General features: G+C 41.8%; 1 protein-coding gene across 3 annotated transcripts in view; it reads left to right on the top strand.

Annotated features, from left to right (window-relative positions):
* The first annotated feature begins 7707 nt into the window (after positions 1-7707).
* The window catches only part of ELK3 (ETS transcription factor ELK3), a 94174-nt gene continuing 74875 nt past the window's right edge, over positions 7708-27006 (top strand). For 2 of the 3 annotated variants that reach the window (XM_069095195.1, XM_069095196.1), the window contains exon 1: positions 7708-8201. The gene's annotated coding sequence lies outside the window, so the exon portion shown is untranslated. The remainder of the gene's footprint in view (positions 8202-27006) is intronic. The other variant, XM_069095198.1, reaches the window with a different exon arrangement.

The raw sequence follows: 27006 nt of genomic DNA on the forward strand, positions 1-27006 counted from the left end.
GACAGCATTGACTCCCCAAGTTGGGCACTGCAAGCTGGAATGTGGGCTGCTCTACTGGGTTCCCCCCTTTGCTCAGTCCTCTTTCCCCTCCTAGGGCTACATGGCTGCTCTTTCTTTTAAACATCAAAATGACTGAGAATTCATGTCATCTTGGGAATTTCAGGTGAAATTCAAATGCCCCTAAAGCCAACTTGGAGACACCCTACAGTGTCAAACAAAAGAAGTTTCTATGAGTCACTAACCCACAAACCTCCCCAACTTCTGGACCTTCCGTGATGTCTCATTCCCTTGAGTGAATGAATGGATTGCTGGCTGGCTGCATGAGGGAGCAAATGAATGAAAAAGGCTTTTTATTAATAGTTACTATGTGTCAACTTTTCACAAAGCATTGATGATTACAAATAGAAAATAGAAACATTCCCCTCTGAGGCTCACATTCTCATCTAGAGAGAGATGTTTAGCTGCAGTGCGTCTTCAGTATCTCTCTCATGAACAAAAGCCTCTCCATTTCTGGTGCTACCTTCTTTGTGCCAAGGACTTTGGTCATGGTGACAGCCTCTCCAGGCTCCTGCTGTGGTGAGAGCCTGCACCATACCATAGCATATATTTTAAGAAATGAATGAAAAAGCATGCATTGATATGATACCATTAAGTGGTTAGTATGGGCTCCAAGTTGTTACAAGTGCAGATCAAAGGTCTCAGCCCTCAAGGAACTGAAATTTGAATACAGGGAGACCACACCTACAGGGAAGGTGGGCAGGGAGGGATCTTAGATATCTTGGATAGAGCAAGGACAGAGTTGATTAAATAGATGACAATAATAGCTAGCCTTTATGCAGCACTTTAAGGTTCACAAAGAGCTTTACAAATACTATCTCATTTGGTCTAGGCAACCACCCTGGGAGCAAGATGCTCTTATCATCACCCCTTTCTCTAGGGGCCAAAGTAGCTGCAGGGCCAACCACAATAAGCACTTACTACACCATGGGTACGGGTACCCGTGCCAAGGCTTGTGCTAAATGCCAGGGATACAAAGAGGGACAAAAAAACAGCTCTTGGTTTCAAGGAGCTCAAAGTCTACTGGGAGGGACAACATGCGGGCACCTTTGTACAAACAAGCCATAGACTGCATAAATTGAAATTATCTCAGCAGCAAGGCATGAAGATTAAGGAGGGTCGAGGGGCAAGAGACCAGGTTGAACTTGAAATGCCAAACTGACATAGAACGAGAAGGGACCTTTTAGAGGTCATCGAGTCCAACCCCTTCATTACAGATAAGGAAACTGAGGCCCTAAAGAGGGCAAGTGATTTTCCCAGGGTCACAGAGCTGCTAACCTAGACCTGGTGAAGAGGTCCCCCATAAAGAGAATTAGGGGTTGCTCTGGAGACCCCAAAATAACAACACACCAGGTCCTGCAGAATGAATTCGACTCAAGTCTTCTCTCAGCCAAAGAAAAGTAAAGTTTATTAAAAATTGGCTTTCATTAGACACAGAGTAAGTCTGTGCTAGGTCATTCTATGGCGCTCTCACAAACATGAAGAGAGGATGGGGTCTTATATACAGAAGGTTGTGGGAAGAATCTAGGGGTGGTCTAGAGGAGGAGTTTGGGGAGGGTCTTCAGGAGGCATTAATAAGGTCAAAGGGTGGGAGGCCACCTGGAGACTACAAACAAATGGTGGGCTAGGCCAGTTCAAGGGTGGATCAACACTTTGATAGGCTCAAGGGTGGGAAGTCTAGTAACAGAGGCTTGGGCTCAGCCACAAAGTAAGGCTTATTTGCCTCATGTAAATGCCTCATCAAATGAGATGATTTAATCAGAGTTCAAGAGCCTACTGTATTCAAGGACTCAAGGAGAGCTAGAGGGGGCTCCCAGAGCCCATACCTCATCACTTTATGTAACCTTAAAGCACTATAAAAATGCTTATTGTTATTATTATTATTATTGCTTTTTGAGGTAGGGAGGCAGGGCAATTGGGGTTAAGTGACTCTCCCAAGGTCACATGGCTAGTTTTGTGTTCCGTGTCTAAGGCTAAATTTGAACTCAGGTCCTCCTGACTCCAGACCACCAGCTGCCCCAAATGCTTATTACTAATAGTAGGTTTCAGAAGCTGGAGCTCAGGTCTTCCAGGAGAGACTGTCACATTCTCTTTCACTGCCCTTTGCAACACCTGAGAAGTCTTGGATAAAAAAGACAACATCCATGGGGGCCAGTTCTTCTCCACTGTTAGATTATAGACTCCTTGAGGGCAAGGACTGTCTTGTACCTGTTCTTCATATCCTCGTTGCTTAGCACGGTGCTTGGCACATAGTAGGAGCTTAAGAAAAGTTTATTGATTGAGGACAAAATAAGACCAAATGAGCTTAACCCTATTGCAGGAAAGGATTGGATTGTCTGAAGGACGTTTCCTGGTAGGGAGGGTTCACAGGATCCTAGACTTGGATTCTGGCACTTACTGACATCCTTTGTGACTCTGGGCCAGTCACTTCTCCCAAGTCTCAGTTTTCTCATGTAAGACCCCTTCTAGCCCTAAATCAAAGCCCTACAGAAGCCCTGTTTGCAAATCACCCATGACTTCATCTTTTTACCCTGTCTCTTCCTTTCTTCCCTTTGATGTTTGCAAATGATTTTACCTGCGTTATTTCATCCCTCTGTCCCTCTACAACTCACAGATCACAGGTGATGGTTTTCATGATGCATGAGATGTTGGAAGGAGGCGGGGGGGGGGGGTTCTACTCTCCCATCCTTAGGGATATGGTCCCACTAATCTGTGAACTCCTTGAGGATAGGGGCCGCTTTTCTTTGTACCCCTCTGGTATTGAGCACATTTCAGGATATATTTCAGTCATTTCTAATACTTTGTGACCCCATTTGGGATTTTCTTGGCAAAGATACTAGAGTGGTTTGCCATTTCCTCCTCCAGCTCATTTTACAGATGAGGAAACTGAAGCAAACAGGGTTAAGTGACTGAAGCACTTTACAAATGTTATTTCATTTGATCCTTAAGTGATACACAGCTGATAAGTGTCTGAGACTGGATTTGAACTCAGGTCTTCCTGACTCCACTCTTAGCCAGTTACTTGATACACACACACAGACATATATACACACATATACATATATGTAGATATATATATATATATATATAATTTGTAAATATGAGAAAGATTTCTGATTTCATTGGTATGGGAATCAGAGGTTCTTGGTGGAGCAACTTCCTGTACCAGAGCAGATACAGATTTGTGATTTAGTAGCTGAGTCTTAGGGATCCTGAGAAGTTTAGATAACTATGTGACCACATAATGGTTACATAATAAAAATGAAAAGTAGTTGATGCATGTTAGACGTGATGCTGGTTCTAAAGTCTGGAAGTCATCTTCTGTCTTCTTCCTCCTCAGTCTCCTTTATTGGACCATCATCTCTGTCCTGGTACATAACTTTGGGTGTATAACAAGCCCATCCTGGTCCTTCTTCTTCTTTCTCTCTATCCTCACTCCCTTAGTGACCTCATCCCTACCTCTGGGTCCAGTCATCTTCATCCAAATGACTCTCAGAAGGACATTTCCAGCTCTAGGCTCCTTCTTGACCTCCATTTCCACATCACCAACTGCCTATTGGAGATTTTAGACTGGCATCTCAAAATCCACATACCTAAAACAAAACTCATCATCTTCCTCCTCAACTCAGCCCTCCCTTCCTCCCTTCCCCATTTCTCTCAGGAGCATCACCATTCTTCCAGTCACCTAAGTTCACAACCTTGGAATCATCCTGAATTCTTTGCTTTCCCTTGGTTCCCAAAATGATCAGTTGCCAAATATCCTGCTTCTACTACAGCTTTAGAATCTGACCCTTTCTCTCCACCTACAGAGGTCAAGCACATAACAACTCTCTCAGGATTATTATAATAGCCTCTAATTGGTCTCCTTCACTCAGGTCTGTTCCTCTATTCTCCCCCCAAGCTGCCCAAGTCATTTTCCTAACACATTGGTCGGATCTGTTGCTGCTCAGTATATCACCAAGACGCTGGCATGATACACTGCATCAAAGAAGGCTCTGTGCTCTATGAGCAAAACAGAATTGCAGTAGCAAAAGAAACATGAGATGTGCACATTTAGAGCCATCTCCACTCCCAGTGTCCATACGAACCATTGGTGCCCGACCTGGGGCAGAGAGCCTTCTGAGCTTGGATCGCTCTGATCAGCAACTGTCTCATTGATCCCAACGTCATGATGTCATTTTGGTCCTCTTTGAGTACGGAGGACAGCAATACAATATTACTGTTGCTCCTCATTGCTTGGAAAAACACAAGCTCTTCTCTTTGACATTTAGATCTCTTCTTGGCCTGATTCCAGCCTGCCTCCCCAGCTTTATTACACATGAATCCCTTTCACATGCACTAAGATTCAGCTAAACTTGCCGTGCCTCATAGTGGTCTGTTCCCATCCATGCCCCTCTTCCAGTTCCCCCTCCATGAGACCCTCTCCTCATCTCCTCATAGAATTCCTAGTTTTCTTCAAAGTTCAGTTCAATCGCTACTTTTTATGTATTGTTTTCCTGAGGTTGTGCAGTGGATAGAGTGCTGGGCTTGCAATCAGGAAGGCTCATCTTACAGAGTTCAAATTGGGCCTCAGGCACTTCCTAGATGTGTGACCTTGGGCAAGTCACTTAATACTCTGCCTCAGTTTCCTTATTTGTCAAATGAGCTAGAAAAGGAAATGATAAAACACTCTAGTATCTTTGCCAAGAAAACCCCAAATGGGGTCACAGAGAGTCTGATATGATTGAGATGACTGAACAACAAGCTACTAATATTCTGCTCCCAGTTCAATTGCCTTGTGTTTATTTTGAAAATATTTGTAGGTATCAATTGTTTCCTGAGGCAGCTAGATGCAGTGGATAGACTGCTGGGCCTAGAGTCAGGAAGATTCACCTTTCTGAGTTCAAATCTAGCCTCAGGCACTTAATAGCTGCATGATCCTGGGCCAGTCACTTAACCTCTGTCTCAGTTCCCTCAAATGTAAAATAGGAATAAGAATAGCACCTACTACCTCTGGGGTTCATTGTGAGGATCAAATGAGATGCTTTTTGTAAAGCACTTTGTGAAATGGTGATTTCCCTTCTTGGATCTCATCATCTAAATACCGAGAATACAAAGGAAGGCAAAAATACTCTTCCAGTGTGCCAGGAGCTAACAGTCTAATGGGGGAGACAATATGGCAGCAACTCTGTTCATACAAGATAGAGGGTGAATAAGAGATAATCTCAGAGGGAAGGAACTAGGGGTGGGGAGAATTGGGAAAGGTCCCTTGCAGAAAATGGTACTTGAGATGAATCTTAAAGTAAGACAAGGAAGTTTAGGAGGCAGAAGTAAGAAGAAAGAGTATCCAAGCATGTGAGCAGCCAATGAAAATGCCAGGAGGCAGAAGATGGGACTGTTTGTTTGAGCACCAGCAAGAAGACAGGTATTTCTGGACTGTAGAATAGGTGGAAGGAAGTAAAGTCTAAAAAGACTGGGAATGTACGAAAGGGCTGGATTATGAGCTGGGTTTGGGGCAGTTCCTGGAAGGAGTTTGGCTTCTTATTGCCTGGTAGGGATCAAAAATTTTCTTTGGACAATTCACAAAGTGGAAAATTTACTGTGGATAGTCAAGAGTTGGATGGTTAGCCAAGCCCCTCTTATTTTTCCTTCTTTCCTGTCTCCCCATCTTTACTCCTGTCTCTTGCGTGTAATTACCACCCACTAGAAACAAGATGATAGCTGGGTCCAGTTTCATGGGTAGTGTCTTCCTTGTGCAGACTTAAGGCAGGGGATACTAACTCCCCAAGTAGTCTGACCTGTGCCACCTGGGAAAGGATCAGTGTTTAGGATCTTTGAGATGTGAGGATATTCTCCACCAGGAACCCCTATGCCTGTCTCAGGTGTGTGGGTCCATGGACATTGCATGCTCTTGGGGCTGCTTCCTTGTTGCTGCTGGTTTCATGTAACCCTCTCAGGCAGGCAGGAAATCAACTCTGTGGCATAGAGAAAACCATATGGAATTCCACTTTTAAGTCCTTCAGAACTCCCAGAAAAGACTTTTCCAATAGAATCTTGACTTTAAGTTTTGGATATTCTATTAGAAATTAAATTCTCTTCTTTTCTTGCACACATTAAAAAAAAAAATCTTGCCTGATTTGAGTTGATCAGGCAGAGCTCTGTGTTAAGTCAACAAGTATTAATTAAAGGATTTTCATGTGCCAGTGTTCTAAGCACGGGGTACACAAAGAAATGGAAAACCACTCCCTATCCTCAAGGAGCTCCCAGTCTAATGAGAGAGATGGCATGAAAACAAATATGTACAAACAAGTCATAGAGAGGATCACTTGGGGGTAGTCTCAGAGGAAAGGCACTAAGGTTAAAGAGGACTGGGAAGGACTTCTTGCAGAAGGTGGGATATGAAGGGAGCCAGGATGCAGAGACAAGGAGGGAGTGAATTCCAGGCTTTTGGAACAGCCAATGAAAAAGATGAAGTCAGGTAATGGACTTCATCTTGCAAAATATAGCAGGGAAGTCATTGTCACTGAATCACTGAGCACCCAGGTGGAAGAAGTCTGGAAAGGTGGGAGGGGGCAGGTTATGAAGGGTTTTAATAGCCAAACAGAGGGTTTTTAGATTTAATCTGAATTAGGGGTATGAAAGCGTCAGAATTCCACTTTAGAAAGATCACTTTGACTACTGAGTGGAAGGTAGACTGGAGTGGGGACAGACTTATGGCAGGTATACCAAGCAGTTTCCCTCTTGGTAAAAGCAAGATGCTCTGAATCAAATGATGACTCTGGGCCTCAATTTCCTTAAATGTAAAATGAGGTGGTTAGACTCCATGACCTCTCCACTTCCTTTCACCTTTGGATCAATGATCCCTCAAAGCTATGTAAAGAGAATAGATACTTAGGGGAGAGTGCTAAATATGGGAGAAGAGGACCTGAGTTTGAATCCTAGCTCAGCACCTAGCTGACCATGGGCAAGTCTCTTCAACAGTTGGAGCCTCCACGGGTGGTTAGTCGTTTCATCAGTGTTCTACTCTTTGTGACCCCATTCGGGGTTTTCTTGTCAAAGATCCTGAAGTGGTGTGCCATTTTCTTCTCCAGCTCATTTTACAGATGAGGAAACTGAGGCAAGCAGTTTTAAAAGACTTGCCCAGAATCATACAGCTAGTAAATATCTCAGACTGAATTTGAACTCAGGAAGAGGATTTTTCTTGACTCCAGGCCCAGTACTATATCCAATTGTGCTTCCTAACTGCCCCTGGAGCCTCAGTTTACCAATTTGTAAATAAGAATTAAATGGCCTCTGAGGTCCCTTCCAGTTCTAGATCAGTGTTCCTAGGATCCCTGAGGTCCATTTCAACTCCAAATTTGTAATCCCAGAATCCACAAGGACCCTTCTCCAGTTTTAACATTTCAGGATGACCAGTTGCATCCTATTCTAAGTGGAGTTGCATCAGGAAAAGATGAATTCTTTATGAAATGAATTCCATCATATCATTCCATCTCTGGGGCTGTTCTATAGGGAGAGTGCGGAGTGGGACATTTGGGGGGAGGATGGAGGACAAGGGTAAAATGTCCATTTTTCTACAGCCCAGCCACCTTGTACTATGTTAGGAAAAGGCTGCTCTTGTACCAAGTTGGAGCTGGTTAGAGGCTCCTCCCCTGGGGTGGTGGAACAGGAAGAGGTGGGGGGTCAGGAGCTCCGCTGTGTCTGTTCAGAGAGTGTGTGTCTGCGTGTGCGTGCGTGTGTGTGTGTGTGTGTGTGTGTAGTTACCGTTACCATTTTATTATGTGTGTGTGTCTTATATTACAGCCATGCTGAACATCAGCGGCCAGAGAGAGAGGAGAAGGGAGGAAAAGCCTGTTTACACAGACTGCAAACCGCTTGGGGAATAGCACAGTAAAGGAAGTGAGCCCGCTCTCTGTCTGACTGCTCCAACTTCCTGCTCTCTCTCTTACACACACACAGCAGAAAAAAAGAGAAAGAGAGGGAGAGAGGGAGAGGGAGAGAGAGCGACAGAAAAAAAAAAGGGGGGGGGGGGAAATCAGGATCTCATTACAAGAGAAACAGACCGTTCGCAGACGCCTGTCAGCATGGAAAATCAGGGGATTTTACCCAGTTCCTCTTAAAATATTACCAGCAGAAGAATTGGTTAAAGCTCATCCGACATCTGGGTAAGTTGAGGTGGCTTCGCTCGCTTGTGCGGTTGCAAAGTAAAAGCTGCTGCAAAGTTTGCGTGCTCTTGGGGGCCGGGGCTAGGGGTATCGGGTGGGGATCTCTAGGGGGGTCCCCCTCCCCTGTGGATGGCTGTTTTGTTGCAGAGGCTGTGTGTGTGTGTGTGTGTGTGTGTGTGTGTGTATGGCTATATGTGTACGCAGCCGGACGGACAGACAGACCGGTGCTGCTTGAACTCCCAGGCGGCCACTCCCCCGGGCAGATACTCGCTCTGAGCCTCCGGCTGTCTGCCCCACTTTGTCTGCTCCTTTGACCCGGGGATTTCAGGACTGCTTTCTGATCCTCCTTATTCCTGAGTAGGGGAGACAGAAGCAGTAGGGATGCTCTTACATCTTCGGGGAGCTCTCCGTTTCTCCTGTCTGGAGAGTGCTTGCAGTGGGGAGTGAGGCGCATCCCGAAGGGCAAGGGGGGTGGGTGGGGAGGGATGGACAGGGAAGATTGGAGACTCTTCCCGGGTCTTTCAGAGAGAAGTGTCTGCAAGGAAAGGGGGCAGAGAGGACAACTATTCGTTGAACCTTGGAGAGTGTGCTTATTTTAGCCCTGAGTTTAGAAGAGGCTGCAACTGTCCTAGGTGGACCCCTGGGGCTGAGGGAGGGCAAAGTATCCTCTGGAGAAATGAAGGAATCTGGAGAGGGAAAAAAGATGAGGTCACTTTCTACGGGGAATAGAAGGCAAGGTGTAGGTGGGGTGGGGAAGAGAGTATGGAGCAGTCACTCTGGGCAGAGCCCTGACCTCCCCTTCTCCACCCCATGTGGGACATTTAAAGGTCCCTGAAGCTAGGGGGGGTTGGAGCCAGGCTAAGGGCAGGGAAGATCTGTGCTTTAGCCAGACTAGTACTGCCTTCAGAGATCACAAATGTTTGTCAATAAAGTGTGGGGGGTGGGTAGGCATGACATTGTGGGGAGGGTTGCTCGTGCATTTTCTTTTTCTTTTTCCAGTCAAAAAAGGAGTTCTTGGTTTGTTGGCTAGGCTTCCCCAGCTGATCAAAGTGTGTGCAGGGAGGAGAAGGAGGAGGAGGAGGAGTCATTTCTGGGGCCGGGGGTGGGAGCAAGCGCTATGATTTCAGAAACTGCAAAAGGGGCTTTAAAAAAAAAAAGAGGAGAGTGTCGGGAGAATTTCTGGCTTGTCTGGAAACAGGAGGACTAATTGCCATGCGCTTCCGCTTTGAAACTGGCACCAGACAACATCTTGAAAATGAGTCACTTCAGCAGCTCACAAAGAAACTCTGTGGTTTTTCTCCTGCTCAGGTTTATGTATTTGCGCTTTTTACAGTTTCCTTTGTAGTCTTCCAGAGTGTCTCCAGCCCCCGGCCCCCTAGCCTCGCCATGCCCCCCCCCCCCAGCTTTTTAAAGCCCCCTGGCCCACTTTGCCACTTTCCACCCTCCTGAAAAAAAAAGGGGGGGTGGGGAAGAAAGGAGAGAGTTGTTTTTGGATTTGGCTTTGCAGGAGAAGGTTAGAAAGACTGATGCTGCAGGGGGAAAAAGTTCCCTGAATTTTCCACTGGCTTTTGCAGGAAGAGAGCCCCTTCAGTCACCGCTAAGTAATGTCTACGCGCACACATACACACACACACACACACACACACACACACACTAACTAATCTCATTAGGAGTTTCCGTTCTTTTAACACAGGAGGGTTTTTGTGAAGTCAACCCCTGTCCTGCCTTTCTCAGACAGAGCCCAGCGACTGAAAAGGAGACAAGTTACATCTTTATTTATTTAGGGGCTCAGGAACAAAATAAGACTTTCCAGGCTCAGCAGCTTTGCAAGCAGTATAGCCCTTGAAACTTTTGCACAGTCTCATCTCTCCCTTTGCCTTTATTACTATTATTTTTCTTTTCTGGCCAGCCAGCTTGCCTTTCCCCTCCCTAATTTGTTTTGCATGTGCTTTGAGCTTTTTTGGCTTCCAGAGGTTCTTACAGACCCATCTTCTCAAATATTTACTGTAGTTTTCCTTGGGGTGGGGAAGGGAGGCTTAGGGAGGGAGAGAGAAACTGAAACATGTTCCAGACATCTATTAATGACCCTAAATCAATTTCAGATCCTCGTTGCCAAGCAAAATAACCCTCTGATATCTCCCCCTCTGTTGTACAAGTTTATTTGGGAAAAGGTCAGTTATGAGTTTCAATTTATGGGGATTATAAAGTTAGAGATTGTTTTAGAAGGTTCCAGGGTCTGTCCATAGAGAAATTTGCCTATATTATTTTTAGAGGTGCCAGTAATAAGCTTGCAAGTAGAAACTGTGTGTGTGCAAGAGACTGGCATTTATATGGTAGTTATGAAAAGGATGAAGGCTTTTAGCAGATAAGTTTGTTTTTTTTTTAACCATTTGTGATTGTAGAGAAATGTAGTTATTCCATTAAAAAAGATAAAGGGGTGTTGAATGGGGCAAAAAAATTGAAACAGTGAGCATGGGAGACATGGGAGGGAGATACTTGAAAAGTGCCCTGTGACCCTTTTCTATCTTGGAGTATTATTGGAATTTGCAATCACTGGATATATTGAGGAAGATCCAGTGCCCACTTCAGAGGCATCTTGGTGTAGCAGGAAGTGTTGGACTTACAGACTTGTTGAATTGAATTAAACGGAATTGGATTGTGGTTCAGATACTGGCCCTGTCACTTGTGGCAGGAGTGGGGAAGTAACTGAGCCTCAGTTTCTTTGTCTGTAAAACTGGGATAGGATAGGAATACTTTGTGCTGCTTCTTTTTTTGATCTTTGGGAAGAAGGTCCTTTGCAAGCTTTAATGCATCATATGCCTATCAGTTGTTATGGAGAGGGAAATTAATTAGTGATCTGGCCTCTGGGCCAGGAAAACTTGGGTTACAGTTGGGATTGTGATAGATACTGGCTGCTCTGTGACTTAGGCAAGCAAGTCCCTTGATCTCTGTTTCCCAGCCAACTAGGACTCTTAAGTTACTTAGAAGTTTCTAACCTGCACTACTAGAAGGAATTCCCACATCCTCAAGTCTCAAATTCAGTCTCTATCAAATCAGTTTTACTCTCTATCCTGTTATTAGAATATAGCAAAGCAATCCGGCAAGTGTATGCTGATCTCTTTTCTTTGACCAGGTACAGTGGAGGAAACTGTGGCAGAGGCTATGTGGCTTGACTAGGTTCACATAGTTAATAATTATCTGATAATATCTAATAATTATTTGAACTCAGGTCTTCCTGCCTCCATGTCTCTTTTTACTTTTCATCAAATAGGCAGATTTGCATATTTATTGCCTACAGAGCTGATAGCAGAAGGACTACTCTACCAAAAAGCTTTCAGATTAGCAGTCAGATGTCAACGAGATTTCTTTAATGATGGAGATTTAGGGTGTTCTCATTTTTAGAGGCTGCCCAACTTTTTAAAAAGTTGAAGGTCTTAGAATTCAGACTATTGCCTGGAATGCATTGGGTCTGTACATGATTTCATATTTCACTACTGGACTGGACATTTAAAGTTGTAATCTCTAATGCTTTTGCAGATAAATTATGCATTTTTGTTGAAAAATATAATAAATTGCATCAATACTATCCCAGTGGCATCCACACTGGACAAGTTTATAGGTTTCTAGGCTTCTGGTCACTCAAATAATGCTGCTTATAGGAGCATAGGCTTTTAGAACCGGAAGGGACCCCTGAATTCAGCTTAGGGCAGGGTTTCTTACCTGTCTCTACATTCTGGACCCATCTGGGTGATTACTGAAGTCTACAAATCCTTTCTCAGAATCATGTTTTAAGACTTGCATAGAAAAAAATGTACAGGATTACAAAGGAAACCAATCCTATTGAAGTAGTTGTGAATTTTTTTTTCAATAAGTTCATGCCTGCTCCCCTCCCCCCCAACAGGTTAAGAACCCCTGATCTAGTCCAACTCCTACACAGCAGCTAGCATTTATATAGCAGTTTAAGGTTTGCAAAGCTCTTTAGTCTGTTGTCTCAATTTGATCAGTTTGCATATAGGGAACCTGAGGTCTAGAGATAGAAAGTGACTTCCCAAGACAGCACAGTGTCATACCTGACAGTCAAACCTAAGTCTTTGGATGCCAAATCCAGTGTTCTTTCCACTGTACTAAGCTGATAGAGTGTATTGGGTTCAAGAAAGAATGATTAGGCAGAAGCTACTGAGTGTCATGGTGGATAAGTGGAGGTTTAATAGTAGGGAAGACCTGATTTCAAATCCCAACTTATACCCATTAGCCATTTCACTTAAATCCTTTTTACCTCACTTTCCTCATCTGTAAAATGGGGGGAGGGTGAAGGGGTTGGGCTCTCTGTCCTAGGGAAGTATACTCCTCTGATCCACAATAACCTAGTTCCTGGAGACACAAAGACAAAAAGTGAACAAACCTAGAAATAGTGTCTATCCTCCATTTTTTTTGAATGCCAGACATCGTCTAGTAGGAGAGAATAAAAGATTATTTGCAGACCCACTTGAATGTTGTGACTTTGTGCATTGAAAGGGGAAGAAAATAAGCATTTAGCAAGCACCTGCTGAATGCCAGGTGCTATGCTAAGCACTGTCCAAATGTTATTTCATTTGGTCCTCACAGCCACCCTTAGAAGTGAGTGCTATTATTACTCCCTATTTTACAGTTGAAGAAACTGAGGCAAACAGAGGTTATATGACTTGACTGGGATCACATGGCTAGTAAGATCTGAGGCTGGATTTGAACTTGGAGCTTTCTGCCTCTATCCACTGTACCACCTAGCTGCCCTTTCTTCTTTTTCATCAGGAATAAAATCTTAAAATGGAAAAAATATGCATGGATAGGATGTTTAAGTTAAGAGGATGTTTGGTTATCTGCATTTATAACAGCATTAAAGGGATTAGAACTCTGACTCTCATTCTAAATATACTTGTAAGCAAGGTGCTTTTCAGGCAGGAGGTGAGAAATAAAATTTTTTTTCAAGCAATTGGGGTTAAGTAACTTGTTCAAGGTTACACGGCCAGTTATTTTGTGTGAGTGCTAAGTGTCTGAGGCCAGAATTAATCTCAGGTCTCCTGACTCTGGGGCCGGCACTCTTACTCACTGCGCCACCTGGCCACCCCAATATTGTTTCTTAACTTTAATAGCTTACATCAATAAGACACTTCACCATCAGTAAAATAACAGAAATTCTGTAATAAATCAATGAACAGTTACAAAGTATCCTGGGAGTAGAGTACACAAAGGCAAAATTAAGCCGCCCCTGCCCTCACTGGTCTTGCATTCTTTGGGGATGAAATAACATATCTGTATATAATTCAATTCAAAATATAAACAAAATAAATACAAAGTAGTTTTTTGGGGGGGAGCATGAATAGGTGGGGGAGGTGATCAGGAAAGACCACATGTGGAAACTTGAGTTGAATTTTGAAGGAAACTAGGAGTTCTGAGAGGTGGGGTTAAGGAAGAAATGCATTCTAAGAATTTATAATTTTTTAGTGGTGCTCCTATAAAGATGGGCCAGGGATAAGTCAGCATCTTGCTATTATTCATTTACATTTAATGTTTTAGAGCAGGGGTTCTTGATGTCTTTTTTGTCATGGTTACAGAGTCTACTGAAACCTGTGGACCCTTTTGTTTTTAAATGCATAGGATTATGGAGGAAATCTATTGTATTTGAATGAAGCTACCAAAATATTAAAACTCCTTTCATGGACCCCTGGCTAAGAACCTCTGTTCTAGAAACCAGCGTTTTTGTTACTGTCTCATTCTTGTCTCATACGGAGAGATGCAGTAGCCATAGTCTGCATTTATATAGCACTTTAAAGTTTACAAAGTTCTTTACAAATATTATCTCATTTGATAAAACACAACGGCCCTAGGAGATAAGGCGGTTTTATCATCCCCATTTTTCAGATGAAGAAACTGAGGCAGATAGTAGTGAAGTGACTTGCTCAGGGTCACAGAGCTAGTGAAGCATCTAAATCTGAGGATTTAGAGTCAAAAAATGGTGGTTCAAATCTTGGATCTGTATGTTGTCTCCAGTATTACATATAAAATCCTCTGGAGTTCAAAGGGCTTCATAACCGGGCCCCCTCCTACTTTTCTAGTCTTCTTATACCTGACTCCCCACTATGTTCTCTGTGACTGTCTCTGACTCAGGGCATCTTTACTGGCTGTTGCCTGTGCTTGTAATTCTCTTCTACCTCACTGCTTCCTGGCTTTCCTGGTTTTCTTCAAGTCCCAACTAAAATCCCAATTTCTACAAGAAACCCTTTCCAGTACTCCTTATCTTAGTGCCTTCCCTTTGTTGATAATCCCCAGTTTATCATGTATTATGTATAAATATATTTGCCAATTTATCATGTTATTTATATATATTCTCTAATATGTATATAAAATTTTCAATTTGTCACATATTATGTATTATATATAATCTCTAATTTATTTTATATGTATAATTTCCCATAAAATATATAACCTCCAATAGATCTGTAACCTCCAATTTTTCTCATATATACGTGTATACACACAAAAACAAGCCATATGCCTTGTTTGTATAGAGTCTCTTGTATGTTGTTTTCCTCATTAGACTGAGTTCCTTGAAGGAAAGGATTGTCCTTTTTGTTTGCTTTTCTTTATATGTCCAGTGCTTAGCACAATGCCTGATGCTTTAGTAAGCACCTAATAAATGTTTATTGACTGACAGCATAGTGCCAAGCACATAATTGGTATTTAATAAATGCTTGTTGTCTGTCTTTGTGGCCTGGGACAAATCTCTTAACCTCTCTGGGTCTCAGTGCCTCAATGGTAAAATGTGAGGATTAAACTCATTGGGCCTCTAAGGTGCCTTCTGGTTCGGATTCTATGATCCTTTGATATTTGTTGGGGCAGTTAGGTGGCACTGTGGATAGAGTGCCAGGCCTGGAGTCAGAAAGACCAGAGTTCAAATGTGACCTCAAACACTTACTAGCTGTGTGACCCTGGGCAAGTCACTTCACCCTGTTTGCCTCAGTTTTCTCATCTGTAAAATGAGCTGGAGAAGGAAATGGCAAGCCACTCCAGTGTCTCTGCCAAGAAAACCCCAAATGGGATCATGAGTAGTCAGGCATGACTGAAACGACTGAACAACAAAAATGATCTTTGCTGATAGAGTTAGTTAGATAGACAGAAACAGTCCTGGGACAAGTCATTATCTAGCTATTATGGTTTTTATATTTAATGATATGTGGATTATTACATAGGTGGATACAGAATTTTTTTAACTGAATATAAATATCGTGAATTTGCTTCTTATTTTATAAATGAGGTTCCCAGAGGTGAATTCACATGCCCTGCATTCACATGCCACTGGGCTTATGATTGAAGCCCAGTTCTAGCACTCTTTCCATGCTGTCAGGTACCAGATACCCTATATTTATGGGTGTCTTAAAAAAAACTCTTCTGACCCAGTTTCCTCTTCAGTGCAGTGAGGGGTTTACACTGAATGACCTCTGAGATCCTTCCAGGTCCTCAAAGTTCCAAGTCCTATAATTTGCACATATTACTTCCAGAAGCACCTTCCCATAGAAGGTTTCAAAACAATGGTCTCATTAAAGAAATTAATTTAAAACTCTCTGCAGGCATGCTTTTACTTCCTGGAGTGAAGGAAGAGCTTTGTTTTCACTGAAAATGATTTACTGCTTGCTAATTTGCAGCTACACTTTCTTGCAACCCCTTGGAGTGACTCAGTCACCACCATCAAAGCTCCCTTCGAGGTGGTGAATCCTTCACTTGCTGTGGTTTTTGAGGGTGGTGTGCCATCTGCTTTGTTCCCAAGTACGAAAGATGAGGAAGTTGGCAGTGTGGTTTGTGAGGGGCTACTCACCCATACATAGAATGAAGAGTCCAAAGTGTCACTTGGCCAGTTGAGGCGAGGACCTGCCCTGGTTGTGTGGCTTTTTTAGGCAAGAGTGATTGTGTCTTGTGTCTTGTGTCTTGAGCTGACTAAAAATCATCCCAACTCTCTGGTTTGGATGTCAGTGGTCCCGAGTTAGGCTCAAGGATCATAAATCTAGACTTGGAAGGAACTTTTGCAGTCAAGTGAATGTTTGAACTCAGGTACTCTGACTACAAAATTCAGGATATTTCTACTTTACCATGGCAGCTAATCTGGTGCAGGAAAACGAATGGGAGTTTTACCCAGTTTGTTGCCTAGTGAGCTCACTGGTTGGCCATGAAGTGCTGACTTCTAGGGCTGGAAGGGGACCTTTCAGTGCAATTTTTATTTCTTATAAATGAGGAAACTGAGGCTTTTCTTTAGGAAGTTATTTGCCCAGTGTCACAGAGGCAGGAAGCCCCACCATCAGAATTGAACCTAGGTCCTCTGACACCAGCTGAGCTGTTGCTTTTTCCATCATCCTGGTTGTCACGACCTAAAGCACTAAAGCAGCATTTTTCTGCAGGGACGGTAGGTGTATTTACAGCTTGGTTGACTAGCTTGACTCCTCTTCCTGGAATGTTGAGGATTCTTGAAGGGCTAAGCTGCTGGGATCATGAAGTGGCTTACAGATGAGTCACAGTTTTCAGCCTCACATCAAGGTATAGTAACAGGAAGTCCACTGTGCTCTCAATCCAAAGGAGATGTAGATAGATGATGGCAGGAACCAAGCGAGATGAAATCGAAAATATACCAAGTCTCTTGCAAACACATTTTCCTTCTAAGAAAAAAAAAGGAAGGCAGGAAGATAGATCTTCTGTACTCAGAACTGGCCCTTTGTCCTCACTTTGTTGTGTTACCTAGTGGTGAATGAGACATTTAGATTTTGAGAGATTTGATTTTTTTTCTTCCATCCAGGGCTTATCAGATTGAGGGCTGATCATCTATGTAGTTAAACGAAAGTAATGAAAACTTAGAAGGTAGTGATTCCGAGTGTTTGGAGTGGTAAGGCAACCCTTCCACCCCAGAGAATTAAGCCAACCTGAGTTTTCTCCTTTTCATCAAAAAGAGCTTTCTGCAAACCCTCAGAAATCCATCTAGTCTGGTCTCAAATCAGGCTGGTGTTTATTGTATCCAATGTGGCAAGCACCTGTTAAGTGTCTACAGGTAAATTTGGCATACTGGACCAGGATAAAGCAACAAACAAACAAAAGTGGCCTTAAACGTCATACATTTTGTGCTAGATTTTAATATTCCCTCTTATATCTTTCCCTTTCTCCCTCCCAGAGAGCCATTGCTTATGACAGTCATTTTTTTAAAAGAGAAAGAAGGGAGAAAAAAATTCAGCAAAACATTAGTACATTGGAAAAAAAATCTGATATCATATGAGGTGTTTGATGTCCATGAATCACCACCCCTCTTTTCATCTATGAGGAAACAGAGATCCAGGAAAGCTGAGTTACCAAGATTCAGATCTGTCATGGCATTGAAGGGTTCTAGCCCTAGGCCTGGAAGGGACCTAAGGGACCATTTAGTCCAACCCCCTTATTTTATAGATAAGGTAAGTTATGGAACAGGAGGTTAAGTGACTTGGCTAAGGTCACGCAGTCAGAATCATTGAGGGTGACATTTGAAAACAGATCCTCTGACTTTAGTGCTCCTTACAATGCACCAGACAATTCCTGCCAATGATTCTGTTATTGATGCAAGTTAATATCTTTTATGGAAATTAATTTTCCCCCTTGTTGTTGTTGTTGTTTTTAAAATGAAGCAGGATTTGAATCAAGCTTAGGATCTTTGGAGATTGTGCTCTTTGGTGCAGGAAGGGACCTTAGCTGGGTTTGCAACTTTCCTCTTAGACCTACATTGTCATTCCCTCTGAGAAAAGGCAGATGTGATTTTCAGTAAATGTAGATATTAATACAAGCATAAGCAAGTAATCCTTTTAAAGGCAGTGTGCTACAGTGGAAGTAGTACTGGCCTGGGAGCCAGGAAGGCTTGGGTTTGAATCTAGACTCAATATATTTGTTGGTTGGACGGCCCTGGGTAAAGTGCATCATTCAGCCTCAGTTTCCTAATCTGTAAAATAGGGATAATCATAGTACCTATCTCACGAGGTTCTTATCAGGTGATATATTTGTAAACTGTTATTTTCTTTTGGGAATTGGGGAAAAAACAGATAAAAGGATTCGAGTACAGGGCTTTAGAAACTGGGCATTAGACATTGGTTTGAAAATGTATAGACCACATTGCCAATTATTTGTAAATGATTTATGGCTGGTTCCCTTTTCCATGCTCCAGGAGGGCAAGTGTGGAGACCAAAGGACCTGGGTTCAAATCCTACTTTATAAACTTAATACTTGTGTGGCCTTGGGCAAGTCAACCTCACTTTTCTCATCTGCAAAATGAGGGGGTCAGAGTAGATGGCCTCTGAGGTCTCTTCCGGTTCTGGGTCTAGGATCCTATGGATATTGTTGTCGTGGGGGTGCTGGTGGTTTGTAGGCTTTTGGCTGGAAAGTACCTTAGAGGTCATGTAACTCAACTCCCTCATTTTATAGGTGAGAACATTTAGGCTCAGGTAGATTGAACAAGCTACCCAAGGTCACATAGCTAGTAAGTATTGGAAATGAGATCTGGACCCAGATTTTCCCAACTCCCAAATGTAGCATCCAATTGTTATATGTAATGTTACTTTGTGAATTCCTATGATGTTTAAAAATCTACCACATTCTCTATTTTTTAAATATTTAATTTTTATTGATATCTTTTATTTTTACATCACCTGCATTTCTGAAAGTCTCTCTCCTCTACCACCCAGCAAGCTACTGATCCAAAAAACACACAAACAAAAAAGCAAAAGAAAAAGCAATTCATTAAAACTAAGAAACATATCGGCAAAGTTTGACAGTATATGCAAAGAAGGGGAGGGAGGTGAATTGCCTCCTTTTTTTCTTCAAGGCAAATCTTGTTCAATAGAAATATATAACACTCTCATTGTTTGATATTAAACCAAATTTAATCTAAAAGGAGATGATAAAGTATATCTTACTAAGGATTGTAACTTTCAGAATTGAATGTCCTTGAAGTGTTATTTAAAGGTGTTTGGAGGGGTTTTGTGGAGAATTCAGGTGAGTCCCTACCTTTCTCTACCATCTGGGCTCTACCTTCCCCTCCCTCTCCAAGAATTGCTTGTTCTTCCAAAGGAGATCAGTTTTGTTTTGTTTTGTTTTCCTCAAGGAGGCATCGAGGTGGTACATTGAGTAGAATGCCAGACCTGAAGTCAGGAAGACTTAAGTTCCAAGTGTCTGAAATGCTTACTGGCTGTGTGACCCTGTGCAAGTCACTTAACCTCTGTTTGCCTCAATTTTCATATCTGTAAAATGGGGATAATAATAGCACCTCCCAGGGTTGTTACAGAATAAGTGACCTGCCCATAGTTCTATGGCTAATGTATGATAGAACTGGGACTTGAGTGAATCTAAGGCTTCTGACCCCCTAAGCCCAGTTTTCTCCCCTTCTACCTAGTCAGTCATCCCTTTTAACCAATAATAATAATGATAATTAAAAGAAATATCATAAAAGCAATTAATAAAACTAAATATCATGTCAACCAAGTCTGACAGTACATGCGCCATTCTATACTGATAGCCCTCCACCTCTTCAAAGAAGGGAGTGCAGTGTTTCTAGTCTCCTTTTTGGGACCAGACTTCTTTTAACTGTACCAGATGGCATCCCATCTAATTCTTTGAAAAGAATTTAGAGTGTTGAAGAAATAAACTTGATTTTTTTGTCAAAAATCTTTTGGGGATGGGTTGGGAGGGCAGTAGCCTTAAAACCCACATACTTTGGTATTCTGCATAATCAAACTCTTCCTGAGAAAATAGATTAATTGCATTTGATCTTTCAGTGCTTAATAACAATGAACTTTTCTGCTATTTCAGAACAAACACTTAATGACTATGTGACCTTGGGCAATTTGTTCAATCTACCTGAGCCTAAATGTTCTCATCTTAATGGGTGAGTTGAGCTTGATGACCTCTCAGGTGCCTTCCAACCCAAAGCCTATGAACCATAGGAACATCTCTCTCTCTTTTTTCCTGTAGTTGTTCCTTGGTGAAGAAACATGGTAACCAGATTCACTTAATAACCTTTTGTAATGTAATGCCAAGGAAAGGCAACTTCCCAAGGTTCAAAATACCAGCATAGGTGCTCTCCATTTTATTCAGTGACAAATTAAGAACAGAGAAGATCAAAACATGACATCATTCAAAATACAGCATTTACTAAGTGTGATTAAAAAATCTCCAAGTACTAATCTACCCTAGAGTTAAGCACAGCACTTAATACCCAAATGGAGGTCTTTTCTTCATCTTGACAGGAGGCAAGTTCTCAGCAATCTTTGTTCCTGGGGAGACAAAGCTTAGCAAGGCCACAAGATACATTGCCAGTCTCTTCATTAATTCATCCTCTGTCTGCAGAACAGTCCTTGGACCCCTGAAAACATTAGCAAAACCCTCTCCCAGGATTTCTGTAAACATACAACAAGAAAATCCTTCTTCAGGGCTTCTGAACCAACAGAAAGGCTCCCAGACCCCTGCAACAACAGCACTGTCCTTCACCAGTGGACAGTATTCACTCTGTCTGCAGGACAGTCTCCAGACCCCTGCAACAACAGCACTGTCCCTCACCAGTGGACAGTATTCACTCTCTGTCTGCAGGACAGTCTCAGGGCTTCTTAGCCAACAGCCAGGTTCCAGGACTTCTTCAACAACAGGACTGTCTTTCACCAGTGGACAAATCTGGCAAAACAACATCAAAACAGAGAGACAAAGTACCAGCAAAACAGCCATGTCTCCTCAGTCCTTGGCAGCTCAGGGGGCAGGTCTCAAAAGTCCAGGGGAATTCAAAGCGGCCACCAGCAATTCTCTTAGTCTCTCTCTCTCCACGAGGTGCTGCTTCCAAAAAGATCTTCCGCCTCTCTCTTGTGTCTCCAAATCTACGTCACCAGCTCCTCCCAGTTCAGGACTTTCTTTTCACATCAACAAGCCCATCCCACAGGTGGGATTAACAAGCTCTGGGTTTTAACACAATCAAACCAAAAACCAAGCCAATACAGGGGGATCTTTAATTGCCATTACTATCACACCTTTCTATCTGTGGGGACTGGATCAGATCATTTAATCTCCTTAGCCAACAGATTCCTCATCGATAAAATGAGAGTTGGACTGGATGGCCACCAAGGTCCTTTTCAATTCAGGATCTGTTTGGCATTTAAAGCCCTTCATAACTTGGTGCCTCCCTGCTTTTCCAGTTACTTATACCTTATTACCGCCCCCGCCCCCTTAGTTCCTCTTCTCTGAGATTATCTAGTTTGTCCTGTCTGTGTCTTGTTGCATGTTGCCCCCCATTAGACTGCAAGCTCCTTGAGGGCAGGGACCCCCTTTAACCTTTCTTTGTATCCCCAGTGCTTAGCACAAGGCCCGGCACATAGTAGGCATCTTAACAAATGTTTGTCGTTGCTGACCCTCTAGGTCCATAGGTTTACTTGGCAGGTCCTCGAAGGGACGCTCCATTTCTTCTCTCCGTGTTTTTGGACAAGTTATACCCCATGCCTGGAACTCCTTGCCCCCTCACAGTTCTTCATTTCATTGTCTTCTCTAAAAACTAAGTTTACATCCCTTTTTCAACCCTTTCTTTTGAATTCCTCTAGAATCCTTTCCTGCTTCCCCTCAGTGGCTAGTACAGGGGTGCTTAACCTTTTTGGTTTCATAGACTCCTTTGGCAGTCTTGTGAAACCTGACTCGGAATTAGTTCATGAAATAGTTAAATAAAATTAATTTCATGAAAAAGTTAAATTCATGAAATAAAATATATAGGATTACAAATGAAGCCAATTATATTGAAATACAATGATAAAAAATATATTTTTTTAAAGTATACAGACTCTGGGGTAAGAACCCTGTCGCTAGGGTCTTTCTGAGTTTACCTTCCTTCTGTTCTATATTTATCTTATAATAATACATATTAATATTTATATGTTACAGTCTCCATTAGACTCAGCTTCCCGAGGGCAGGGACTTTTCCTTCCTTTTGTCGACTCTCACCCTAAAAGTGTTTATTTAGCACAGGGTCTGGCACATATGTTGTTGTTCAGTCGTGTCTGACTTTTTGGAGTGGTTTACCATTTCCTTCTCCAGCTCATTTTACTGAGGCAAGCAGGGTTAAGCGATTTGCTCAGGGTCACCCAGCTGGTAAATGTCTGAGGCTGGAAGGAGTTAGGAAGAACTGGGTTTAAACCTGGCCTCTGATAGTTATTAAATGTATGGCTTGCCAAATCTGTTTGCCTCAGTTTCCTGAACTGTAAAATGGGGGTAATAACAGCACCCCCTTTGCAGGATTATTATAAGGATGAAACGAGATTATATTTGTAAAGTGCTTGGCACATTGTAGGTGCTTAATAAATGCTTCTTCTGCTCCTTCTTATTTTGTATTCATTTGAATACTTATTTCTATGAGGTATTTCCTCCTATAGAATGTAATCTCATTGAGTACAGGGACTATTTCAGTTTTATCTTTCTGGCTCCATTACGTACCACAGTGCATGGCACATAGTAAGCACATAAATGTTTGATGCCTGATTCACTGATCCCAACAGAAGATCTCATAGTTCCAATTAGAAGCCATTCCTAGTGTTTAACAGTCTGTGTGATTGGAACTCAGACTCTGATAACATGTGCACAATTATGAATATATAGGAGAGAGAGGATAGATCAGAAATAAATCTTAGAGGGATGGCACTAGCTTTAAGAGTACTGGGAAAAGATTCTTGTAGATGGTGGGATTTCAAGTTCATTAAAAAAAAAGAAAATTAAAAGAACAAGGAAGTTGGATTAATGACCTCTAACCTCACTACCTTGAAATCCACGATTCTATGCTGTTATGCTATCTCTTAGCCTCAATTTTTTTACCTGTAAAATAAGTGGGTTGTATTAGATAATCTCTAAATTCCTGGCTCCTTATATAGGTGATATTGTGACTTTAGAAATTCCTTCAGCCTCAGTTTCTTCCCCTGTTAAATGAAGGGTTGTGTTAATTTTTCTCTTAGATTCCTTCTAGTTCTCAAGCTAGAAGCCTTAGAATCCTTATAGTGTTCTACCTATGATTGTTGCGGGATTTATTCTCAAAGAATAAATATAAATGGATTTTCATCAGCTAAGTTTTATTGGCAAAGAAAACCTTGACTACCTCTGAATTATGGGAAGAACTGAGATAGCCTGATGTACAGGTATCCCTCCCTCACTCCAACCAGCCTGATGCAGTCTGGGTAAATAGGGATATCCATCTAGGTGTGAATTGGACTTTATTGGGAGCACACTTGAGTTCTCCTCTTACTCTTCTCTTCTGCTGGGGGCTGCAAGGCCTTCTGGGATTTTTTCATGAGTATGAGGGGAAAAGCCAATTCTTCCCCTTTCCCCAAAGGGCATGGATCTGTAGTCTCACTGTCATGTTGCTCTTTCTTTGAGGATTTTGTGTGTGCTTCTTTCACCTTATCTAAGCATTCTTTGGGGAAAGCAGTGACAATCCTTAACTTACCCCTCTGGCATCTCTTCATACCTCTTAGATGGATTTTTGACTTGTTGGTATGCACTGGCTTCTTTCACTGTGACTCTCTGCTTAAACTAAGACATAATCCCTCAGATCTATAAGGAAGGTGAGACTCAAAGGTTTACCAGTTTAGAACAAAAAGGGACCTCAAAGGTCATCCTGTTCAAGCTTCTCATTTTAGCAGGTAAGGAAACTGAGGTCCAGAGAGGTCATAGAATTTGAGCTGGAAAATACTTCAGGGGTCATCTAGTTCTGCCCATCATTTTATATTTAAGAAAATTGAGGTCCAGAGAAGCAATATGGTCATAGATTAGAGCTGGAAAGTCCCTAATAGATCATGTAGTTCAGCCCCCTCATTTTTCATAAGAGTTAAGTAGAGGTTAAGTGATTTGCCCAAGTTAAGGAACAGAGAAGTTAGGTGATTTGCCCACAGCAGTATTGGGGGCCCATGTTGATTCCCCTTTAGAATCAGAAGGAGAGAATCTGGCCAAATACTTTGTGAAAACTCAATTTGGCAGAGCCAAGATGGTGAAGTAAAGACAAGGACTTGCCTGAGCTCTCTCCCAAACCCTCCAAATACCTGTAAAAAATTACTCTATACAAATTCTAGAGCAGCAGAACTCACAAAAGACAGAGTACTTATGGTTGCTTACAGACAAGAACATAGGTCAGGAGAGGAGTAAACATCTTTCCTTAGATTATACCACCTTGGAAGAACTGAAAACTTACAGGTCCCTAGAAGCGTGGGACAGTTTGCACACTACTAGAATGCAGAAGTAGAAGTGGAACCTGTAAGTGGAACCCTACATTAACAAAGAGTTAAAAAGCCAAGAATTAGGCTGGGAAAATGAATAAACAACAGAAAAAAAATCTGTAACTATAGAAACTTACTTTAGTGATAAGGAAGATCAAAATACAAACTCAGAAGACAACAAAGTCCAAAGCCTCCAGGAAAAATATGAATTGGTCTCAGGCCATGGAAGAACTCAAAAAGGAGTTTGAAAATTAAATGAGAAGTAGAGTAAAAACTAGGAAGAGAAATGAGAGTCATGCAAGAAAATAATGAAAAATGACTTAACAGCTTGCTGAAGGAGACCCTAAAAATACTGAAGAAAATAACACCTTAAAAAAACAGACCAGGCCAAATGGTAAAAGAAGTCCAAAAAGCCAATGAGGAGAATGCCTTATAAAGCAGAATTGGCCAAATGGAAAAGGAAGTCCAAAAGGTCACTGAAGAAAATAATTCCTCAAAAATTAGAATGGAGCAAATGGAAGCTAATGACTTTATGAGAAGTCAAGAAATCATAAAACAAAACCAAAAGAATGAAAAAATAGAAGACAATGTGAAGTATGAAAGAAAAATAACTGGCCTGGAAAATAGATCCAGGAGAGATAATCTTAACATTATTGGATTACCTGAAAGCCATGATCAAAAAAAGAATCTAGATATCATCTTTCAAAAAATTATCAAGGAAAATTACCCTAATATTCTAGAACCAGAGGGTAAAATAGAAATTGAAAGAATGCACTAATCACTACCTGAATGAGATCTCAAAATGAAAATTACCAGGAATATTATTAGCCAAATTCTAGAGTTCCTAGGTCAAGGAGAAAATATTGCAAGGACACAGAAACAAGTCAAGTATTATGGCACTGCAATTGGGATAACACAAGATTTAGCAGCTTCTACATTAAAGGATTAGAGGGTTTGGAATATGATATTCCAATGGGCAAAGCAGCTAGGATTACAACCAAATATCACCTATCCAGCAAAACGGAGTATAATCTATGAGGGGGAAATGTGGATGTTCAGTGAAATAGAGGAATTTCAAGCATTCTTGAGAAAAGACCAGAGCTAAATAGAAAATTTGACTTTCAAATACAAGACTCAGGAGAAGCATGACAAAGTAAACAGGAAAGAGAAATCATAAGGGACTTATTAAAGTTAAAATGCTTATATTACTACTTGGAAAGATGATATTTGTAACTCATAAGACCTTTCTCATTATTAGGGTAGTTAGAAGAAGTCTATATAGACAGATGTGAGTTGAATATGAATGGATATCAAAAAAATAAAATTAAGGGGTGAGAAAGGAATGTACTGGGAGAAGGAGAAAGTGAGAAATAGGATGGGGTGAATTATCTTGCATAAGAGACAAGAAAAAAGCTTTTATGGTGGAGGGGAAAAGGAAGGAGGTGAGGGGGAGTGAGTGAACCTTACTCTCTGAAGTGGCTCAAAGAGGGAATTACACACTCAGTTGGGTATAGAAACCTATCTTACCCTACAGTAAAGTAGGGGGGGAAGAGATGAGAAGGGTGGGGTGATAGAAGGGAGGGCATATTAGGGAAGGGGCTAGTCAGAAGCAAAACACTTTTGGGGAAGGACAGGGTAAAAGGAGAGAGAGAATGGAATAAATGGGGGGGGGAATAGGATGGAGGAAAATACAGTCTTTCACAGCATGACTATTATGGAAGTGTTTTGCATGACTACACACATATAACCTATATCAAATTGCTTGCCTTCTCAGTGAGGGGTGGAATGGGGAGGGAGGATGAGAGAGAATTTGGAACTCAAAGTTTTAAAAATAAATGTTAAAATTGTTTTTACATGTAAATGGGAATACTAAATTAAAAATGTAAAAAAAAAGATGATGAAACTGAATTTACTATATATTTATTTTGTACATGTATACATGTTCTCTCTCCTGATAGAATATAAACTCCTTGAATGCAGGAACTGTTTCATTTTTGTATTTGTATTTCCAGCACCTAGGCCAGTGTCCGGTATAGTAGGTTCTTAATAAATGCTGGTTGATTGATCACTTCTCTAAGATAGACTTAGAGAGTTAGGAGGACCTGGGTATGGAACCCACCTTAGCACTTACTAGCTGTGTGACCCTGGGCAAGTTTCTTTACTTTAGATACCTTAGGTATTTGTCTATGAAATGAGTGTTATTGTGAAGCCCAGATGAAATACAGATGCAGATGAAACCAGTGGTATGCTGGTAAGAAAACCACCAGCTCTCCGGAATAAAATCATGTTCCCACAATACACTTTTAAAGTTAATTTGCATTATTGTCATTTTCTCTTACTTTCTTAAGTCCAGGCCATCAATAAACTAATCAAGCTATGATTTATAGCATTTGATGATTTCTGTGGTATACCCGCTCACAGCGAAAATCGAGCAGTTGGTTCTCCAAAGCTTGGTAAAGCTGTGTCCAGCAGGCCATTGATTGAAATCTACTTATGCATTCCCATTCCACGGGATTGTTGTCAGTGCTTTCCCACACCTTGGCCAC

Source organism: Petaurus breviceps, unplaced genomic scaffold (assembly GCF_028583685.1).
Source record: "Petaurus breviceps papuanus isolate PSGF00001 unplaced genomic scaffold, PetGlider_PUasm1.0 225, whole genome shotgun sequence".
Lineage (NCBI taxonomy): Eukaryota > Metazoa > Chordata > Mammalia > Diprotodontia > Petauridae > Petaurus > Petaurus breviceps.